General features: G+C 45.4%; 1 long non-coding RNA gene across 1 annotated transcript in view; it reads left to right on the plus strand.

Annotated features, from left to right (window-relative positions):
• The window catches only part of LOC130290848 (uncharacterized), a 32,808-nt gene extending 14,574 nt beyond the window's left edge, over nt 1–18,234 (plus strand). The window contains exons 2-3 of the long non-coding RNA XR_008847717.1: nt 16,283–16,511; nt 18,051–18,234. This is a non-coding gene — a long non-coding RNA (uncharacterized LOC130290848). The remainder of the gene's footprint in view (nt 1–16,282; nt 16,512–18,050) is intronic.
• The last annotated feature ends 5,347 nt before the right edge of the window (nt 18,235–23,581 follow it).

Below are 23,581 nucleotides of genomic sequence, written 5' to 3' on the forward strand. Positions count from 1 at the left end.
GGGAGAACTTGCACAATTGGTGGCTGACTAAATACCTTTTTTTCCCCACTGTTTAATTAATTATGCAAATTAGCATGGCTGGTATTTTTTTGCAAGAAAGGTGGCAACCCAAGGCCCAGGACATACACATTATGCCTTTTACCTCAAACATTACCCTAATACCCTTTAGTTTATTTATTTTTTAACCCAAAAAGGTTGACCCATTTTTCGTGTTTTGGAGTCTTGCAGTGCTTTAAAGATACATGAGGCTTTGGAGACTGAAGGTAGAAGCCCCTCCGCTGCTTAAGATCCCATTGACAGACGCAGCAATTGCAGCTTTTATGGGTCGTTAGGGGTGGGGGGGGGGGGGGGGGTCGAAGCTGAGGTTGTCCACATCCCCCATCAGCATGAGTGGTGAGATCCTGTGCAGGCCTCAGCAGACAACTGAACATTCCCTGCAAGGGGAACTGACCCCAATGTCATGCTGCCTGTCCCTTCTACAATGGACATTACTTTTGGGATTCTCCATGTTGAATAGTGTTAGGGTATGTTCACACTGCGGAATTTCAGCGAGCAGAGATTCCATTCACACTCTGTAGTGTGAACATACCCTTAGATCTTTAATGTTATCCTTGGTGGATCCCTTTGTGTAAGGTTTTCCACCTAAGGGAAACGTACGGTAGTCACATGTACGGAAAGTACTCACACGTACGGTATCCTGCTCATATTTGATGTGCAGGGTTTGAAGCTGTGTTCAGTCATTTAGTTTACATTGAAATCTGCAGCTTAAAATCCTGCTCATCAAATATGCGCAGTACGTGTGAATGCACCCTAAGGGCTCGTTCACACAGGCGGATCCACAACGCATTTTACGCTGCGGATCCTACGACGATGGACCCCTAAAGTGTGCCTGCAGATGTGCCTGCTCAGAGCGGCAATCCACTGCTACAAGCAGACACACTGCCACGCGCATGCACGGTGTACTCGCACACATCGCGGCCGCTCCCCCTGCTCTGAGATGTGTGAGAGTTTACTGCGCATGCGCGGATGCGGATTGCCGCTCTGAGCAGGCACATCTGAGGCACACTGTAGGGGTTCATCATCAGCGGATCCGCAGCGTAAAATATGAGCCTTAAAGGAACATTCACATGTGCATATTTCTGCTGCAGATTTGCTTCTTCAGATTGTGCTGCCCATTAACTTCAATGGGTAGCAAAATCTATTACAGCAAATCTGCAGCAGAAAATACCCACGTGTTGACAGACCCTAAATGTAAATATTACAAAAATCTGATTACTAAAGCAATAAGAGATTGGGGAAGCCCAGATATCTTGTTTCTTCCATTATGACTTAGACCGGTTGCTGGGGATGTGTCTGCCTTCATTTCCCGCGTCCCATTGTGTAAGTTTTCCCACCTTAATGCGATTTCTTTTTTTTTTTTTTTACAAAAATCTGATTACTAAAGCAATAAGCGATAAAGGCAGCCAAAACTTTGTGCCTCTTTTCTGCCTTCATGGCATAGACTCGTTGTGACTATCTACCTAAGTGTTTTCCAATCAGTGTGCCTCCAACTGTTGCAAAACTACAACTCCCAGCATCCATGCACAGCGTTCGGCTGTCCTTTCTACAAGGGTTCTCAGGCGTTACTTTTTGGGCTTCTCAATTTTAGATAGTGTTAGATTTTTAATGCTATCCTTGGTGTATCCCTTTGTGTAAGTTTTTTTTTTTTAAGAGATTGGGGGCAGCCCAGACTCCTTGCCTCTTTTCTCACATTATTAGACCAGTTGTGGGGATGTCTCTGCCTCCAATTCCCGTATTCCATTGTGTAAGATTCTCCACCTAAATGCAATTTTTCCTTTTTTTGACATTTTTTTTTATTTTTAACAAAAATCCGATTACGAAAGCAATAAGCGATAAAGGCAGCCAAGGCTTCTTGCCCCTTTTTTTGCCATCATGTCATAGACTGCTTGTGACTGTCTGAGTGTTTTCCAAACTATGCTTCTCCAGCTGTTGCAAAACTACAACTCCCAGCATGCCCGGTTTTCCACCTATATGTAATGTCGGGCATGCTGGGGGTTGCAGTTCTGGCGGCACTCTGGTTGGGAAACACTGCTGTATGTAGTTAAAAAAAAAACACTCGTGCAAGATAGCTGCCCCCATAATACAATACATAATGTACAAAAAATGAAGAAAAGAAAGAAAATACAAACATGATAAAAAAAAAGAACATGTTTTGATATCTATCTTTAATCAGTAAAATAGATCTAGGAGGTACATTATCTATAACAAGGGGTAATGGCTCAGGGCTCAGCAGGACTCGTGTTTGCTGCATTTCAGCCCAATATCACAGCATGGACGGCTCCACAGCGCAGTGATTCTTGATTTTATGTGGCGGATCAATGGAGATCGCTGTAAATCCAATCAGATTTTCCATACACAAAGCCAAATATCCTAAATGTGAACTTCTATTAAGGTTTGTCTGAAGCTGATATATATATATATATATATATATATATATATATATATATATGTGTGTGTGTGTGTGTACAGTGGGGTAAAAAAGTATTTAGTCAGCCACCAATTGTGCAAGACATAATGAGAAAAAAAATCCATAAAATCACATTGTCTGATTTTTAACAAGTTTATTTGCAAATTATAGTGGAAAATAAGTATTTGGTCTATAACAAAAGTTCGTCTCAATACTTTGTTATGTTCCCTTTGTTGGCAATGACAGAGGTCAAACGTTTTCTGTAAGTCTTCACAAGGTTTTCACACACTGTTGCTGGTATTTTGGCCCATTACTCCATGCAGATCTCCTCTAGAGCAGTGATGTTTTGGGGCTGTCGCTGGGCAACACAGACTTTCTACTCCCTCCAAAGGTTTTCTATGGGGTTGAGATCTGGAGACTGGCTAGGCCACTCCAGGACCTTGAAATGCTTCTTATGAAGCCACTCCTTTTGTTGTCCGTGCAGTGTGTTTGGGATCATTGTCATGCTGAAAGACCCAGCCATGTTTCATCTTCAATGCCTTTGCTGATGGAAGGAGGTTTTCACTCAAAATCTCACGATACATAACCCCATTCAGTCTTTCCTTTACACTGATCAGTCATCCTGGTCCCTTAGCAGAAAAACAACCCCAAAGCATGATGTTTTCACCCCCATGCTTCACAGTCGGTATGGTGTTCTTTGGATGCAACTAAGCATTCTTTCTCCTCCAAACACGACGAGTTGAGTTTTTACCAAAAAGTTCTACTTTGGTTTCATCTGACCATATGACATTCTCCCATTCCTATGTAGAAATTATAAATATAAAATATTTATGTGAACCAGTCCTCAAAAGCACAGGGGAGAGAAAAAGGAAAAGACTAGTGGAGATGGGATCCACTAGTCTTTTCCTTTTTCTCTCCCCTGTGCTTTTGAGGACTGGTTCACATAAATATTTTATATTTATAATTTCTACATATTACATTAGGCCTTTTGGGTGAAGGCAACACCTTTAACCTCAAGCACATTATTTCTTTTATGCTAAGTGAGCTACACATATTTTACATTTCCTATTCTCCCATTCCTATTCTGGATCATCCAAGTGCTCTCTAGCAAACTTCAGACGGGCCCGGATATGTACTGGTTTCATCAGGGGGACACATCTGGCACTGCATGATTTGAGTCCCTGGCAGCGTAATGTGTTACTGATGGCCTTTGTTACTTTGGTCCCACCATAATTTGCAAATGTGATTTCATGGATTTTTTTTTTCTCATTATATCTCTCATAGTTGAGGTATACCTATGAGGAATTACAGGCCTCTCTCATCTTTTTAAGTGGGAGAACTTTTTTGCCCCACTGTATGTATGTGTATGTATGAATGTGTGTGTGTATGTATATATATATATATATATATATATGTGTGTATGTATGAATGTGTGTATATATGTGTGTATGTATGAATGTGTGTGTGTATAAGTATGTATAAATGTGTGTGTGTATATGTGTATGTGTATATGTATGTATGTATACTCCAACATCACTTCCAAACGGCTGGAGATTTTTCGATGAAACTTGGTACACATGTTACTTATATGTCAACTATAGGATAGTTAAATTGACCCTAACCCACTCCTATTTGCAAGGGTTGGGGTTTTTGTCTGAAGTCCCAAGAAAGTCTAAGGAACTTCCAATACCTTACTCCACAAGCTCCACATCTCCTGGTGAGTGTGTAGGTCCAGCTGGCAAGCCATGCTAGTCCCTCAAGCCACACCCCTCTGAGAAGCTGACTCCTCCCACAAGTCACACCCCTTCTACTTTCTGTCCTTTTTTATTTTTTTCGGCTCATAAAACACAATTTTTGACTGATACACTCCCATCACAGGTCCTACAACCACAATATCACAACTCAGTCCCACCTTACTCCACAAGCTCCGCATCTCTGGGTGAATGTTCGGCTCAGTTTAGCTTGAAAGCCACGCCCCCTGCCACAAGTCACGCCCTTTCTATTTTTGGCCTACAATCTCTTCATCACAGCTCAGTGACACCTGAGGTCAGGATATAAGGTCGGGATATAAGGTCAAGATATGAGGTTGGGATACGAATATATACGATAGGAAATTGTCTAGGTCTGAAGACCAGATCTGTTTAGATAGATGCTTCTATGGTTATGATGTGTTTCGGGGGTCATATTCCTCTTCATTGGATTGGACCCATCTAATGAAGGGGAATACTACCCCAGACTACCAAGAAAAAAAAGTCTTACACCAATACAAGGCGTACACCTACTTATTGATGAATAAACAAGAAGTCTTTATTAAACTCATAGAAAATTGTATTGCAAGACATACATTGGATTTAAAAACAATTTTAAAAGGTTCAAACCAAACCACCTCCAAGACAGGGGGGCCCATGGACCCTATCCAAGACACCCATCCTGCTGATATACAATCTTGTCCTGGTTTCCAAGTAAATACCCCAGAAACCTGTCATTGGTTTACAACCTTTTAGTTTAAAATAAACTGGCATCTTATGTCATTTCTATAGGGATCCATGTCAATAGACCAGTGGGATCCACCAACATATATGAGTCCTAGTTCCTTGACGCTGGAGAAAACAAAGATCTAGGTTGGATTTTTACCTATCCAGTCTGTTTCTTCTCGCCCTAGATAAGTAGTATCTGGCAGCCACCTATCTCCTGCCTACTGGATTACCATCGCAGTTGGCGGAAGCCAATCTTGCATGTCAATGGGAGGAAGCTGTTGACCGCATAATAAGTAATCTCATGGACTGACAAAAACTAACCTGTTCCTTACCAAAAAGAAATACCGCCACTTATTGACCATCTAACCCTATAGACATGGTTAACATGGCCCTTGATGTGCTGGTGAAGGCCCGTGCCCACTGGAATGGATGGGTGCTTACACCAGAGTGATCCTGAAATAAGAGTCGTGAGCGGAGGAGCTCTACAGAACACCATGGTTTAGGGTTCCTGCTGTGCAGAGCTGCTGAAAGACCTTCTTGTCTTGTGGCTGTTTGTAGTAGCGGTGATTACTTGGAGCAGTTTGTGCCGACACTGTGCAAGGACACGGTGAACGGAGGAAAAACTGAGCCTCTCTGCTGCTAGAACATTTGTGTTTGTATCGTTGGAGCCGCCGCTCCACTTACTCCAGTCACAACGTGCGTCTTGTCCGCCAATTGATGATTCTGTGAATAAATGTGGTGGATAAATCTGTTTTTTATTAACAGTGGGAGGTTTTTTATGCACATTTACCAGAGCTGGATTTGCCATTTACTTACGTTTCTTTTGTGCTTGGTAATAACTGTGTCTCCGGACAGTTTCCTACCATTTTAAAGGAACCAATCAGCAGATTTTAGCATATACTGTATAATGCTTGACAACGCGCTATATATCCTAAAATCGTATTCCTCACCATCCCCAGAGGATGTTTTTGCCCCCCGGGATGGTGAAGATTTAAAGTCCTTTCGGCCACCCAGCAAGTAGTCCCCTGGGCGGGGACTTCGACTTACCAGCTCCCATTGCTCCGGCCATGGCCCCGTCCGTTGGCTGGATTGATAGCTTGCGTCATCGCTCTGCTCCCTAAGCATACAGAGCAGAGCGGCGACACAAGCCGTCGGTCAAGGCGAGGGGATGGGACCACGGCTGGAGTGACGGGTGCTGGTAAGTATAAGTCCCCACCCAGGGGACTACTTTTGGGGGGGGGGGGCGGCTGGGTTGGACTTTATAACTTAATATCTTCACAATCTCTGGGGGCAAATATGTCCCCTGGGGATGGTGAGGATTACAATTTTAGCATATATAACATCTTGTCAAGCGTTATATTTGCTAAAATCTGTTGATTGGTTCCCTTTAAGGACATGTTTACGCAACAAATTTTCCGTGCAGAATCTGCCGGAAAAATGTCATTCAGCGATTCCATTGCAGCAGAATCCCATTGCTTTTAATTGGATTCTGCTGCATTGTGCACATGGCCAAATTTACTGAAAGGATGAACATGGAATTTGTTTGGAAATGCATTGCCGTCTATGGAGAGGGCACACTTCCGGGCAGTCCTATTTTCGTTTTTCAAGAGCCGAGGCAAGTGCTCTCTATCACCCAAAGTGCAAGAAAAAGTGCAAACGTGTCACACTAAAAAACGTGCACAAAGGATGTGGTCTATCGCTAAACCCTTCTCCAACAGGAGAGAGCCCCCCCCCAACAAACCTACCCTTCACCTCCGAGCCAAAAGGCACCTGCAAGGATCCAGGTTCGATGCCCCTTTTCGCCAAAGCTACTAAGGGGCCGAAAATGCACCTGGCTTCAACATAGGCGTTACCCAAGGTATCAGCCTAGGAGCCGTATACTGATGGCATCTTGACCAAAGCCAAGATGCCCGGGGGGGGGGGTTGCAGGGAGGTGAGGAACCTAATGGCCACACACACCTCCCCTAGACCGGCAGGAGGAACACCGCATCCTGACAATCCTGTGTATAAAACAATGCATTGCTGTCTATGGAGACGGCACACTTCCGGGCAGTCCTAGCAGCGGCATATTCTCTTGGCGCCTGCTGTCTCCTGAATGTTTTCCTGGAAATTTTCTGGCTGGACATTCCGCCGTGTCAACTTACCCTAAGGATATGTTAACGCGGTGGAAATTTAGCGTAATGTCCACCCTGAAAATACAGGAGGACATTCCACAAATTTGCATGTTCCGTCAGTGCTAGAACTGCTCAGAAATGTGCCGTCTCCATAGACGGAAATGTATTTCTGAGCAGAATCCGGAGAAACAATGAACATGATCACTGTTTCTGCGGATGCCAAAATCAGGATTTTCGCAACAGATGTTTCTGCCGCAGAAATTCCAAAGTGTGCACAGTGCAGCAGAATCCCATTGAGCGGAATATTTCTGCAGAATTGAGAGGTTTCTTTTCTTGTTTCTTTTCTCCTGTCATTTTGCGCTCCCAAAATGCAGTTTTTGTAGCGTTTTAACAAAGACAATAGGTTTTTAGTCTTGTCGTTTTTTTTCCTTTGACATGATAAGTCATGTGAATCTTTAATGTAATTTCTATTAAAGAAATAAATAAAAAAAAGCCAAACAAAACACCAATGCTAAACCCAAGTGGCATTTTTTTTTTAAGCGTTTAGTTCTTGCTCCCATAGACTTCTATTGGAGAGAAATGTTAAAGGGGTACTCCGGTGGGGAAAAAAATGTTTTCAAATCAACTGGTGCAAGAAAGTTAAACAGATTTGTAAATCACTTCTATGTAAAAATCGTAATCCTTCTAGTACTTATCAGCTGCTGTATACTACAGATATACTATAGAGAAATTTGTGAAGTTCTTTTCAGTCTGATCACAGTGCTCTCTGCTGACACCTCTGTCCATGTCAGGAACTGTCCGGAGCAGGAGTGGTTTTCTATGGGGATTTGCTCCTACTCTGGACAGTTCCTGACATGGACAGAGGTGTCAGCAGAGAGCACTGTGGTCAGGCAGAAAAGAAATTCAAAAAGAGAAGAACTTCCTCTGTAGTATACAGCAGCTGATAAGTACTGGAAGGATTAAGATTTTTTTTTTTAATAGAAGTAATTTACAAATCTGTTTACCTTTCAGGCACCAGTTGATTTGAAAACAATTGTTTTCTACATGTTTCCACCGGAGTTCCCCTTTAAGAATGTTGTAAAAAAAAAAAAAAAAAAACGGCCTAGTCTCAACATGCTGCGATGGCCCAAAACCACGAAAAGACGTCAAAGAGGAGTGAGAGATAAAAACGCCAAGTGGGTTTAGTGTTTCATAAATCCCTATTGACTTTCAGCTAACAACTGGCTGCGCTATGGGGCATTTATAGTGTTTATGTGGTGTTTTTGCTACTAAAAATTTACAGAAAAACAAACAAAAAAATGGCCCACCCTAAGGAGAAGTAAATCCTAGATCACCCCTGCATAACACTTAGGATTATCTAACTTTAAAGGGATACGGAAAGCAGGTTCACGGCTCTATACCCAATACACTGGGTTATAGTGCGGGTGAACCGGATCACAATGAGGTATCTCTTACCCGGATCCGCGCTTCACTTCCGAAGATGCCCGTTGTATTAGCCTCCATTGTTGTTCTAACTTGTTGTGATAGCCTGGGGGTGTATGGTATATGGGGTGTAGCTGTGCGGTAATTAAAGGGTGTCTGAATAACCCTTTCTATTCGTGACGCCAGGGTGAGGGCTCCTCTGTAATGCTTGTCCTACCGCCACCCTTCCCAAGAGCAATTGGGAGTTATGCAATAATTGAATGTCCACACCGGAGAGTTTGCTGAAAACAGTCAGAACTTTTACTGAAGATATTATGCAAGTTTCATAACCGGAACAGTCTCTATACATGCAAAGATTGACAGTGGTTGGGACCTTAAGTGTTTTAGAGTCCGTAGACTGATATGCGCTGTTCAGCTGGATTTAGGGGATTTAGTTGAGGTCCAGCAGTCACGCTAGCTTTAGTGGGGATTAAGTATAGGACTCACAGTTTGATTGAGGCTGAGGCCGGCAGGCTTCAGGCCTAGCTTGTCTTTGTAAGTTGCGCAGATCCGTCCTGATAGTCCGGCATCCAAGAGAGCAGAACCCAAGAGAGCGGTCATTGGCTACAGCTCCCTTATATGGGCAGGGGCTGGCCTTAAGCTGATTGATCCAGTACTTCTGTCAATCATCTTTACAAAGGGTTATGGGTAATCATGTGACCCAAGGACCCCCAACATACCATAGATGAATTAACATAGTCACATGACCGAAGGTCCTACGACGCTACAAAAGTAAGTATACTAATATGCATATTATTAAATATACCCATTATTAAATATGTACACATAAACATTATAAAATTAGAGAAGGAGGAGGCGACTAGGGGTGGTCCCATCTGGGGGACCCTACCTGAACGTAGTAACTCTGACTTTGGGGACCACCACACAAGGTACGGTATGCAATACGGTACCGGGACACCGCAGTGTAATTAGCACAACAGAGGTGGGGATGCTGGTTATTTTCTGGGAGAACCTGGTAACAACTCTTCCATTTCCCAACAGCACCACCACAGGGAAAATGGTACATTACAGGGTCTTTATTAAAAATGAATGGATTATTTGGGTGATAAGTCCTCCAGAGTAAGAGACCCTCTTTTGAGCCTCACCAAAAGTTTGGGTTTCCACCATCAAGGTGATCAGCTGATCATCCCAAAACCAGCTACCAACACCTCCAGCAAACAACTCGGCATATCCCCTGCAGGGGAAATGTAGTATTACATGTGACCATTCAGATTAAAGGGGTACTCCGGAAAAGAAAAATGTTTATTTAAATCAACTGGTGCCAGAAAGTTATATAGATTTAAAAAAAATCAGTTCAATATAAAAATCTTAATCCTTCCAGGACATATCAGCTGCTGTATGCTTTAGAGAAAGTTCTGTAGTTCTTTCCATTCTGACCACAGTGCTCTCTGCTGACACCTCTGTCCGTGCCAGGAATTGTCCAGAGGAAGAGAGGTTAGCTATGGGGATCTAACATATCATATATATATATATATAAAATTATTATTATTTTTCTTTCTATCTATCGATCAAATATACTTATCTATATATGTATATTCATCTATCTATGATGTTCTATCATATCTACCTATATCACTGATTCCCAACCAGTGCGCCTCCAGCTGTTGCAAAACTACAACTCTCAGCATGTTATCAGTTATCATCCGTTATTACCAGTTATTGCATCCGTTTTTTTCCATTTGTTATTGTAAAATAACGGCAGTAAAAAAGCAGGATGATACCTGTAGTGTCAAAGGGGACTTATCAATCTGAAACTAAAATGGTAAAAAACAGAAATATTGACTTTTGTGTAGACCGGTGTTTCCCAATCAGGGTGCCTCCAGCTGTTGCAAAACTACAACTCTCAGCATGCCCGGACAGCCAACGGCTGTCCGGGCATGTTGGGAGTTGTAGTTTTGCAACAGCTGGGGGCACCCTGGTTGGAAAACAGTGTACTCTTTTTCTTTACATAGTCCAGCTAAAGGTTGGCCAGGCATGCTGGGAGTTGTAGCTTTGCAACAGCTGGAGGCACCCTGGTTGGGAAACAGTGCACTCTTTCTCCTTACATAGTCAAGCTAAAGGCTGTCTGGGCATGCTGGGAGTTGTAGCTTTGCAACAGCTGGAGGCACACCGATTGGGCTATACTGCATTAGAGCAATAATCCCCAACCTTTCGCTGTCTGGTCATGCTGGGAGTTGTATTTTTTCAACAGCTGCAGGCACCCTGGTTGGGAAACACTGCTTTATAACCTTCATGCCGGTATAAGTTTTATGGAAATTGATACAAGACAGCACTGCCCCTTTAACATACCCGAAATAACAGAACAATATTAAACATTCCATTAAAATGAATGAATCCGATTGGTCCTCGGCATAATGATTATTATTAATGATTGCCATATATGGTCGATGTATCCTGCGAAATGACAAATTCCTAACAACCGTTACAACTAAAAAAATAAAATAAAAAAAATAGATGAATAAATAAATAAAACAGAGCGGAATAAATCTACAAATGGCGTAATACCGCTTTAATTCCCCGCCGCTGGCTCTGTGATATTGGGAGCTTTGAGGGTGATGAGAAAACAAGTTTCAGACCCCCGAACATGAGAGGAGGGCTGGTTGTTTCGCTGAAGATCTGTGCCGACTGTCTCCAGCCTCACATCATGATTAATTTATCAGGCGCTTATGAATATGCAGATGAGCTCGCTTCTCTCCAGCATCCCCAGCTATTTTTTTTTTTAAAGGGCCAGTCAGGATTGGCTGAAGCAGCATCTTTCCATAGCAAATTCCCCTCACATCAACATCATCTCCCGACACGAAATAAATGAGGTGCCACCGATGCACTGAGCTGTGCGCGCCGTGAGCTGCGGGCGCGCAACGTGTCAGGGTTTGCTGTTATTTTTTTTTTTTCCTCCTTTTTTGCCTTGCTCATTGTGTGCGTTGTGCCTATTGACAGAAAAATTTGCCCCCCCCCCCCCCATAAACTGGGTGGGTGTTTTTCGAAACAGTGTGCCTCCAGCAGTTGCAAAAGCCGTGGGCGTGCTGGGTGATGTCGTTTTTCAACAGCTGGAGGCACGCTGATTTCCAAACCACCGCACTGGGTTATATAGCAAAAAATATGATGAGGATAATGTATTTATTTATTTATTCATTCATTCATTTATTTCTTTAAAGGGTCACTCCGGTGCTTACACATCTTATCCTCTATCCAAAGGATAGGGGATAAGATGCCTGATCGCGGGAGTCCCGCCGCTGGGGACCCCCGTGATCTTGCACGCGGCACCCCGATTGTAATCAGTCCCCGGGACAGCTATCACGCCCCCTCCCATAGGCTTGCATTGAGGGGCGGAGCGTGACATCACACACCGCCCGCCCTATATTCGCCGGTAATCAGTCCCGGAGCGAACACGTTCCAGGGACTGATTACAAACGGGGTGCCACGTGCAAGATCACGGGGGTCCCAAACGGCGGGACTCCCACGATCAGGCATCTTATTCCCTATCCTTTGGATAGGGGATAAGATGTGTAAGCACCGGAGAATCCCTTTAATTCTTTATTTATTTATTGATTAATTTTTTATCCTTGCTCGCATTTTGCTACAATGTATCAGCAGGGCTGGTGCAAGGATTTTTGCCACCCTAGACACAAGCTAATTTTGCCTCCCCCTTTACTCTGTCCATTGGCTCCGCCCTTTTGGCTGAGATCAAGTGTAGTATCTGATCATATCAGTGTAGGAATAGGGGCACTGATGTAGGATGGATGCTGCATGGAGGGGGCAGGTCTACCGGGGCGTTCCGGGGCTGGTTCTGAGGAATCAGCTCGACGGCTGCCCCAATGTGACCTGTTTCCTTCTGGGTCTCACCATGAGGCTGAGAGGGTCTAGAGCCAAGGTACTTTAGAGGGGTGACCCCGAGGTGCCGAAACTCACTGGGTATATTGGCTCACTGGCACTGGCACCATGATCTCTTCACCTTGTGGCACTCACCTCTTGAATCCCGGCCTTCTGGCTCTAGGATCAGAGACATTTTTATAGATCCGGCCGGATGTCGGGGCAGTATACCTGCGCACATTCACTTATTTATTTATTTTTGTCACTTTTTGCGTGTTGTGTGTCCACAGGATTTGTCAGGATGCGGTAGCCCTTCTGGGTGTCCCTCCTGGCGGTCTAGGGGAGGTGTGTGGCCATTAGGTTCCGCACCTCCCTGCAAACACCCCGGGTACTCCTGCATGGGCAGGGTACCTACCGTTATCGGCTCTGGGGGCAGATACTTTGGCTAACGCAAGAGGGATGCCGGGAGCATTTGTGGTCCCTTAATAGCTTTGGCGAAAAGGGACATCGAACCTGGAACCTCGCAGGTACCTTTTGGTTCGGAGGCGAAGGGTAAGGTTTGTTGGGGGCCTCTCTCCTATCGGAGAAGGGCTTGCGATAGACCGCATCCTTTGTGCACTTTTTCTTTATGTGATTCGAGAGGATGTTCCTCGGCTCTTAGTTAAAAAATAATAAACATAATTGGCTCGCCCTTTGACACGCCCCACCTTGCTACTGGGGTGACATATTGTAACAAGCCCCCTCCTCATGCTACTGGCTGAACGAGTGGTTCGGGTGCTGGTTGTCTATCTTTCTTGCGGCAGGCAGAGTGGCGCCCCCCATCAAGAGGGCGCTCTAGTCGGCTGCCTATTTTGCCTATAAGCAGAGCCGGTGCTGTGTATCAGTGCAGGCAATCCTCTATATTAGCCTCTGTTTAATGTATACTTTTAATTGAGGCTATGACAAGCGCCATACAATGGCATCCATCTCCCATAGGGACCCATTATAAAAAACAAAAAACTAATTTCAATCCTTTCTGGCAGCTGAAAGTGCTTGGTGTATTAACGGTTAACAGAGGCCATGACAGGTGGCCTATAGGGGGCATCTGTCACCCATAGGGCCACATACCGTGGAATGGAAAAGCGTAATCTACCGGTGCTATTCCATTCTCTCTATTGTTCTTCTATTTTTTAGGACTATAATGGTCTTTCTCAACTAGAGTTCCTCCAGCTGTTGCAAAACTACAACTCCCAGCCAACGGCTGTCCGGACATGCTGGGAGTTGTAGTTTTGCAACAGCTAGAGGCAAACACTGTTCTAGTCTATGCATTGCATTCATACAGACACAAGGCAGTGTTTCCCAAACTTCGGCTGTCCGGGCATGCTGGGAGTTGTAGTTTTGCAACAGCTGGAGGCACCCTGGTGGAGAAACACTGTTTTAGTCTATGCATTCATACAGACATGGGCCAGTGTTTCTCAACTATTGAGCCTCCAGCTGTTGCAAAACTACAATTCAATTCCGGCATGCCCGGACAGCCAAAGGTTGGGAAACACTGCCCCATGTCTGTATGAATGCATAGACTAGAACAGTGTTTCTCAACCAGTGAGCCTCCAGCTGTTGCAAAACTACAACTCCCAGCATGTCCAGACAGCCAAAGGTTGGGAAACACTGTATGAATACATAGACTAGAACAGTGTTTCTCAACCAGTGAGCCTCCAGCTGTTGCAAAACTACAGCTTCCAGCATGCCCGGACAGCTGTCCGGGCATGCTGGTAGTTGTAGTTTTGCAACAGCTAGAGGCACCCTGGTTGGAAAACACTGTTCTAGTCTATGTATTCATACAGTGTTTCCCAACCTTTGGCTGTCTGGACATGCTGGGAGTTGTAGTTATGCAACAGCTGGAGGCCCCCTGGCTGGGAAACACTGCGCTAGAGTGACATATATCAGCCCAGTGGATTCCATAAGCTTAGCTCATATGCTGGGGGCTTTCCCAGTCTACACACTAAGGCCTCATTCACACAGTGGAATTGCAGCGCGGAATCCGGCAGAAAAATTACGCACGTAAATTCTGTTGCAGCAAAGTCTTATTGGGGGAGATTTATCAACACCTGTCCAGAGGAAAAGTTGCCCATAGCAACCAATCAGATCGCTTCTTTCATTTTTAATAAGGCCACTGCAAAATGAAAGAAGCGATCTGATTGGTTGCTATGGGCAACTCAGCAACTTTTCCTCTGGACAGGTTTTGATAAATCTCCGCCATTGTTTCCAATGTAATTCTGCTGCACCATACACACGGGAGAATTTCCGTGCCGGAAACGAATGGTGAGGAAATTCAAGTTTGGTCCTCCACAGACACGTCAATCTTTCTGCATTGCCGTCTATGGAGTCGGCACATATCCAAGCGGTCCTAGCGCCGGCGTGTTCTGCCAGCACCCGCTGTCTGCGAAAAATGCGGCATAAAATCCACCGTGTCAACACTGTCACCTATCCAAAGGATAAATGTACAGTGGTCCCTCAAGTTACAATATTAATTGGTTCCAGGACGACCATTGTATGTTGAAACCATTGTATGTTGAGACCAGAACTCTATGGAAACCTGGTAATTGGTTCTAAAGGCACCAAAATGTCATCCAAAAATAGGAAAAAGTGAGGATTAAAGAATAATAAGTAGATAACTAATATAGATAAAGCAAATCCTTACATATAAAATAAGAAAGATCTGCTGGGAGCTGTAAATCACTGTCTATGCCAGTGTTTCCCAAGCAGGGAGCCTCCAGCTGTTGCAAAACTACAACTCCCAGCATGCCCGGACAGCCAAAGGCTGTCCGGGCATGCTGGGAGTTGTAGTTTTGCAACAACTTGAGGCTCCCTGCTTGGGAAACACTGGTCTATGTAGAGGACAGGAGCTTCTTCAGGGCCCTGTAAGTAAAAAAGTAATGGAGCCGCCCTCACCTGGTGTCCAAAGGAGCAGGTAACCCTGGTACAGGTAAAGAGTGCAGAACATGTAATACCTCCCTGTACTGTAGGGGGCGCTACCAGACACCAGTCAGTGCATACACTTCAGTAATACAGGTAAAGAGTAGTACAGAACATGTAATACCTCCCTGTACTGTAGGGGGCGCTACCATACACCAGTCAGTGCATACACTTCAGTAATACAGGTAAAGAGTGCAGAACATGTAATACCTCCCTGTACTGTAGGGGGCGCTACCAGACACCAGTCAGTGCATACACTTCAGTAATACAGGTAAAGAGTAGTACAGAACATGTAATACCTCCCTGTACTGTAGGGGGCACTACCAGACACCAGTTAGTGCATACACTTCAGTAATACAGGTAAAGAGTAGTACAGAACATGTAATACCTCCCTGTACTGTAAGGGGCGCTACCAGACACCAGTCAGTGCATACACTTCAGTAATACAGGGGTTTTACCAGTGAATGCCCATTTTGATTGGTCGGTTCTTCCGGCCATTGACACGTTTCACAGATCTGGACTGTCTGTACATTGTATGTTGAGTCTGGTTTCAACTTACGATCGTCCAGTAAAGACCATTGTATGTTGAAACTATTGTATGTTGAGGCCATTGTAAGTTGAGGGATCACTGTATGGTGACCCCTAATTATCTATAATAGGGGTCATACGTGCCCTGTTCCTCCGTACTGCATGGCCATGGAGTGGTGGTCACATAGGTGCCCTGCTGCTCCACCACATGCATTTCTGTGGGGTCAATGGAAACAACAAAGCATTGTACTGTATTTTTGTCTGACGCAGGTACCGCAGGGGTGGAGCATGACACAAGGCGCTCTCTTTTGGTGTCGTTTTGAATGGTTGTGTTATACAGGACCAGAGGATCCAGAGCATAACAGTATATACTTAAATAGTCACTGTCGTTTTAAACAACCTCCCTTCATGTAATAGTTTATTTGATTTTTAACATATTTGTATTTCAGTTCATTTACAGAAAAAATGACTCCTTACCCCAGAAAAAAGCTTGAAAGTCATGGCCACTAGATGTCTTGGTTCTCGATCTGCTGTCCACCGCCTGTTGTTAGGGGAATTTCATCTCTAGAAGCTGAGAGACCAAGAAGGAATACAGAAAGTGGTAGAAAGAGCCTGGGCTGAGTGCATACAACCTGAATCTGTCAGCCTTCTCCAGAGCATCCATGTTGTGCCTGAAAGGTAAATCAAGGCTTTCCTCCTATCTTTGACCACCCTGGGCAGCTGTCCCTTTGTGTAAAAACCTGTGTTCCTACTATGTACACATTGCTGCCTCCTAAATGTAATTCACTCTTCCCCCTCCCTTTGGTCATCATCATTTCACTGCTTAGACTAAGGCTGCTTTTGTGTTGTAACCCCTTCTTTGCTGTCATCTTGTTTCTGTTTTCCTTTCTCCTTGCACAGCCAGTACATTGATAATCCCTTCTCCTCCCCAAATACCATCTATAGTAATGTACTATAAATCATACCCCAGCACAGAGCTGCCTCCTAAATGTAATCCACTCTTACCCCTCCCTTTGGTCATAATCATCATCAGTTCACTGCTTAGACCATGGATGCTTTTGTAATGTAACCCCCTTCCTTGCTATCATCCTGTTGCTGTTTTCCTTTCTCCTTGCAAAGCCAGTACATTGATACTCCCTTCTCCTCCCTACATACCATCTATAGTGGTTTACTGTAAAGCATCACCAAGCACAGTGCCAGCCTGTTCATCTCCAGCACATAGTCATGCCATAGCAGAAAGGAGTGCTGTGCTGTTATTGTCCCAAAAAAATAAGGCAAAGGAAGTCCAGGTATGAGTACTGCTGGCAAACAGGACAGCTCTGTTCCTGCCCCTTGAAATGCAAAGAATGACAAATAGCTGTGCACCATAGAAGTGGTTTATTACTAGTTCTGAGAGCACTTAAATCATTTTGTCACCACTCCGAAGGGTTAAAGGGGTATTCCAGTAGTTAAAAACAAAAGTGACCAACCTCTGGGACCCCCTGCCATCTCCATACTCTCTGGCTGAAGGAACAGGCTCCATACATCCTCATTGGTGGCGTCGGAGATACCCAAGTACAGTGCCCAGGTATTTATGGCGCTCCCCTGTGGTGAGGGGATACCCCTTTAATTTAACCAAGCCATGCAGGATTTCAAAATATACTGTCCTTAAAGGGGTACTCTGCCCCTGGACATCTTATCCCCTATTCAAAGGATAGGGGATAAAATGTCTGATTCCGCCGCTGGGGACCCCCGCGATCTCGGCTACGGCACCTCGGACATCCAGTGCACAGACTGGCAATGTGGGGTGGAGGCTCGTGAGGTCACGGCCACGCCCCCTCAATGTAAGTCTATGGGAGGGGGCGTGGCTGTGACATCACGAGCCTCTGGCGGTGCACCCAACACTCTAAACGAACGCTGGGTGCAGCAGGGAGATCGTGGGGGGTCCCCATCAGAAAATAGGAGATAAGATGTCTAGGGGTGGAGTACCCCTTTAAGTTAATTTTATGTACTTTGATAACAAGATAACAAACTGGATCCCATAAGAAGAGATAATAACTAATATTTTAAGAATGGCTACAAAGTGTTTTAGGGTGGACTCCCGCATCATCTATCACTAGTGGGTGTAACCATACAATGCGTTGTCCATACTGGTGAAGAAAACCCTGGATGTCTCCTTTTTTGTTCACTATTATCTTTGTTCTTTCTTTGTTTTTCTATTGTTCTTTACGCACTTAGGCTACAATGAAGCGATGTCCGGAATGCCCGAAAAGGAGCGTACGTCACCTTAATTCACAGCATGTACATCAATAGTCCAAATGAAGAAGAGCACAGTAACCCTCTCCCCGGCTGATAACAGGGAGCAGTAGATTGTATTTACAGGTACAGCCAATGGAGTAAAGAGGCTAAAGTAGTGTTTCCCAACCGGTGTGCCTCCAGCTGTTTCAAAACTACAACTCCCAGCATGCTCGGACAGCCTTCGGATGTCCGGGCATGCTGGGAGTTGTAGTTTTGCAACAGCTGGAGGCACACTGGTTGGTAGACTCTAAGCCAGTGGTCTTCCACCTGCGGACCTCCAGATGTTGCAAAACTACAACTCCCAGCATGCCCGGACACCTGTTGGCTGTCCGGGCATGCTGGGAATTGTAGTTTTGCAACATCTGGAGGTCCGCAGGTTGAAGACCCCTGCTCTAAGCTAAAGGTTTAGTTTCCCTTCAGTAGCACCTATAAGGGGAGATCTATCACAGTGTTTCCCAACCAGGGTGCCTCCAGCTGTTTCAAAACTACAACTCGCAGCATGCCCGGACAGCCGTTGGCTGTCCGGGCATGCTGGGAGTTGTAGTTTTGCCCACAGCTGGAGACACCCTGGTTCAGTGTTTCCCAACCAGGGTGCCTCCAGCTGTTGCAAAACTCCAACTCCCAGCGTGCCCGGACAGCCAAATGCTGGGAGTTGTAGTTTTGCCCACAGCTGGAGGCACCCTGGTTGGGAAACAATGATCTATCAAATCCTGTGTAGAGGCAGAGTGGGGGCAGTTGCCCATAGCAACCAATCAGATCGCTTCTTTCATTTAAAAATGAATAAATAAATAAAAATAAATAAAACTATCTGATTGGTTGCTATGGGCAACTGCACCACTCTCCCTCTGCACAGGTTTTGATAAAACTCCCCTATAGTGTCTATGGGAGAAGGGAATAGTGTGGCATGGATTAGAAAAAAGAAACATGGCTGCTTTCCCCCCCCCCCCCCCCCCCAAAAAAAACAGTGCCAATTTCTGTCCCTAGGGTCTGGTACTACGGATCAGCTCTATGAAAGTGAATGTGTGTGAGTTGCAATACCACGTACAACCTGTTAACACTTGGGATGCTGTTTTTGCAAAAAAAAAGCAGCTGTGTTTCCCAAAGCCTGAACACAGGAGCGGCATTGGCAGCTGGTGAATTTTAACCCCCTGACTTGCACTTTGCAAACTATTTAAAGGGGTACTCCGGTGGAAATTATTTTTTTTTTTATCAACTCATGCAAGTTTTTTTTTTTTTTTTTTTTAATCAACTGGTGCCAGAAAGTTAAACAGATTTGTAAATTACTTCGATTAAAAAAATCTTACTCCTTCCAGTACTTATTAGCTGCTGAATACTACAGAGGAAATTATTTTCTTTTTGGAACACAGAGCTCTCTGCTGGCATCATGACATCATGAGCACAGTGCTCTCTGCTGACATCTCTGTCCATTTTAGGAGCTGTCCAGAGCAGTATATGTTTGCTAAGGGGATTTTCTCCTACTCTGGACAGTTCCTAAAATGGACAGAGATGTCAGCAGAGAGCACTGTGGTCATGATGTCAGCAGAGAGCTCTGTGTTCCAAAAAGAAAATAATTTCCTCTGTAGTATTCAGCAGCTAATAAGTACTGGAAGGAGTAAGACTTTTTAATAGAAGTCATTTACAAATCTGTTTAACTTTCTGGCACCAGTTAAAAAAAAAAAAAAAAAAAGTTTTCCACCGGAGTACCCCTTTAATAGGAGTAAATGAACTTTATGGCTCAGAATCACTGCAGCGCATAAGTCGCACCTGGTTATATCACGACAGTATGGCACCATTTTATACTCATGCAAAACTACAACCCCCCCCCCGCGCCCCCAGCATGCCCAGACAGTCTTTGACTGTCCAGCATGCTCTGAGATGTATGTTTAGCAACAGCTGGAGGCACACTGGTTTGGGAAACACTGTTTAATGTATTTAATGTATGGCTATAGGGGTAATATGTTTTTTTGTGGAGACCACCAGCTGGTGTAGGGAGCCTTATTGGCCATTCAATGCCCCATGGGAAACTTGTATGCAAATTAGCTCTTCTCAAGATGGAAGAAGGCTTTGTGTCTAGTGTCCCCCCCTGACTAAAAGCAAAGGCCTCCCAGCACCATCCTGCTCTGTAGTAAAGGGGAGAAAGAACCCCAAAACAGCTGTCTACAGGTGCATAACTCTAGTTTTTTTATTTTTTGTAGAGCTGAGGAACGTGTTTTCAATCTTCAAGTGCAAGAAAAAGTGCAAATGTGTTACACTAAAAAAATGTGCACAAAGTATACGGTCTATTGCAAGCCCTTCTCCCAAAGGATAGAGGCCCCTCCAAAAAAACTTTACCCTTCCCCTCAGGGCCAGAAGGCAACTGCGAGGTTCCAGGTTCAATTTCCCTTACACTAGGCCAGTGGTTCTTAACCTGGGTTCGATCGAACCCCAGGGGTTCGGTGAGTCAGTCCCAGGGGTTCGGTGAGTCAGTCCCAGGGGTTCGGTGAGTCAGTCCCAGGGGTTCGGTGAGTCAGTCCCAGGGGTTCGGTGAGTCAGTCCCAGGGGTTCGGTGAGTCAGTCCCAGGGGTTCGGTCTGTCAGTCCCAGGGGTTCGGTCTGTCAGTCCCAGGGGTTCGGTGAGTCAGTCCCAGGGGTTCGGTGAGTCAGTCCCAGGGGTTCGGTGAGTCAGTCCCAGGGGTTCGGTGAGTCAGTCCCAGGGGTTCGGTCTGTCAGTCCCAGGGGTTCGGTCTGTCAGTCCCAGGGGTTCAGTGAGTCAGTCCCAGGGGTTCGGCGGGGGAGGTCGCAACAGGACAGGCTAACCAAGCAATTGCTTGGGGCCCCGAGCAGAGCCGGTGTTTGCCCGTCCTGTAGAAACGGGGCAATTCCCTCCATCACTATTAACTCCCTGCGGCCCCGCGTTAAGTTTAAAAATACAGGGCCGCCGGGACATAGCTCACGCCAGGATGTCACTGACGTCCCGTGCGTGCACCCATGGAAACGAAGGCGCCAAGGACTGGAGGATAGAGAAGGAGGAAGACGCGCGCTGCCCAGCTTGGTAAGTGACCAGCGGCACGTCATCTTCAGTGCTCCGACCACCAGTCCCGAGACCTACTGCTATAGCCGGAGCGGTGGTTGGAGCACTAAAGTGGGCAGTACACAGGCATACACTGTATATGGCTGGAGGCTGTATGTCTGTGGGAGAACACTGCCCGCCTAATGTGGGGGAACACTGCCTGCCTAATGTGGGGGAACTCTGTCTGCCTAATGTGGGGGGGGGGGAACTCTGCCTAATGTGGGGGGGAACTCTGCCTGCCTAATGTGGAGGAACTCTGCCTGCTTAATGTGGGGGAACTCTGCCTGCCTAATGTGGGGGAACTCTGCCTGCCTAATGTGGGGGATCTCTGTCTGCTAATGTGGGGGGGGGGGGAACACTGCCTGCCTAATATGGGGGAGCTCTGCCTTCCTAATGTGGGGGAACTCTGCCTGCCTAATGTGGAGGAACTCTGCCTGCTTAATGTGGGGGAACTCTGCCAGCCTAATGTGGGGGATCTCTGTCTGCTAATGTGGGGGGGAACACTGCCTGCCTAATGTGGGGGAACTCTGTCTGCCTAATGTGTCTTAATGGTTTAGTTCTTTAATGGTTTTGTTCATTTTGTGCACCTATGTATAAATATATACTTAAATATATACGTCCCATGTTTTGAATTTGAAAAAATAATATTTTATTTTTTACAATTAAGAGGGGTTCGGTGAATGCGCATATGAAACTGGTGGGGTTCAGTACCTCCAACAAGGTTAAGAACCACTGGACTAGGCATTAACCAAGGTATTTTCCTGCAGATATGTTAGATGGTCGGTACCCTGCCCATGTAGGAGTACCCAGGGTCTAATTTGGTGAATATCTCTTGTCAAGTTTTAAAGGGGTACTCCGGTGGAAAACATTTTATTTTTTTATTTTGATATTTTATCAACTGGTGCCAGAAAGTTAAACAGATTTGTAAATTACTTCTATTTAAAAATCTTAACCCTTCCAGTACTTATCAGTTGCTGTATAATACAGAGAACGTTCTTTTCTTTTTGAATTCCTTTTCTGTCTGACCACAGTGCTCTCTGCTGACACCTCTGCCCATGTCAGGAACTGTCCAGAGTGGGATAGGTTTGTTATGGGGAATTGTTCCTGCTCTGGACAGTTCATGAAATGGACAGAGGTGCCAGCAGAGAGCACTGTGGTCAGGGAGAAAAGAACTATACAACTTACTGTGTAGTATACAGCAGCTGATAAGTACTGGAAGGATTAAGATTTTTAATAGAAGTAATTTACAAATCTGTTTAACTTTCTGGCACCAGTTGATTTCAAATAATAATAATAATGTTTTCCACCGGATTTCCCCTTTAAGGGTTGAGCATTGACTTGCAGGTAAACTACCTCCAATAGGAAGCACTAGAGAGCCAGCTCTTTCCTTTTAGCGGAGAGCTACTTTGCTTTCCCATACCTAAATACCCTAATAGCAAGTTAGTTTGATGCCATGCCTGATGAAGCGGAACTTCCGCGAAACGCGTTGCATCGTGGGAATAGTTGCATTTTACCTGATCTCCAGCACCTTCATGATCTCTGCCTTGTTGGAGGAAATTTGTACTGTATCTAATAGCAAGTTGGCATTCCCCTTCTTGGCATCTGGCACAGTGTTTTGCTATCTGGGCATGGTAGGAGGTGTAGTTCTGCACCAGCCAGAGACGCACTGTTTTGGGAAACACTGTTTATTCAATGGCTATAGGGGTAATATGTTTCCTAGTGGAGACCACCAGCTGGGATAGGAAACCTTAGGGTACGTTCAGACGAGCGGATATTCCGCGCGTATTTTGCTGTGCGCCGCTGAAGGACCTCTATATGCTGCCTTTACATGTGCCTGCTTGGAGCAGCAATACACCTCTACTAGCAGACACACTGTGATGTGCGAGTCGCCGCGCGCATGCGCAATATACTTGCACATCGGCAGCTCTCGGCCTAGCTCACTGAGCAGGGGGAGTGGCCGCGATGTGTGTGAGTACACCGCGCATGCGCAGCAACTTGTACATCGCTTCAGTGTGTCTGCATGTAGCAGCGTATTGCCGCTCCCAGCAGGCACATGTAAAGGCACCATACAGAGGTCCTTCAGCGGCGGATCCGCAGCGTAAAATACGCTGTATATCCTCTCGTCTGAATGTACCCTTAGGGTATGTTCACACTACGTAATTCCCGGACGGACGGACGGAACGGAATTTCGTGCTGTGAACATAAACATCAGTGTCAATGGGTTTCCGCGAGACCCATTCACACTGCGGAATTTCAGCGGCGGACAATTCCGCCGCTGAAATTGTTCCGCGCAAAGAAAGAACATGTTCATTCTTTGCGCGGAAGTCCGCGAACACTGCATAGCCGTTAATGGTGACGGCGCAGTGCCGCGCGGTCCTACCGCTGAAGTATTGCGGCGGCGTCCGCCAGAATGGAATCTCCAC

Source organism: Hyla sarda, chromosome 9 (assembly GCF_029499605.1).
Source record: "Hyla sarda isolate aHylSar1 chromosome 9, aHylSar1.hap1, whole genome shotgun sequence".
Classification (NCBI taxonomy): Eukaryota; Metazoa; Chordata; class Amphibia; order Anura; family Hylidae; genus Hyla; species Hyla sarda.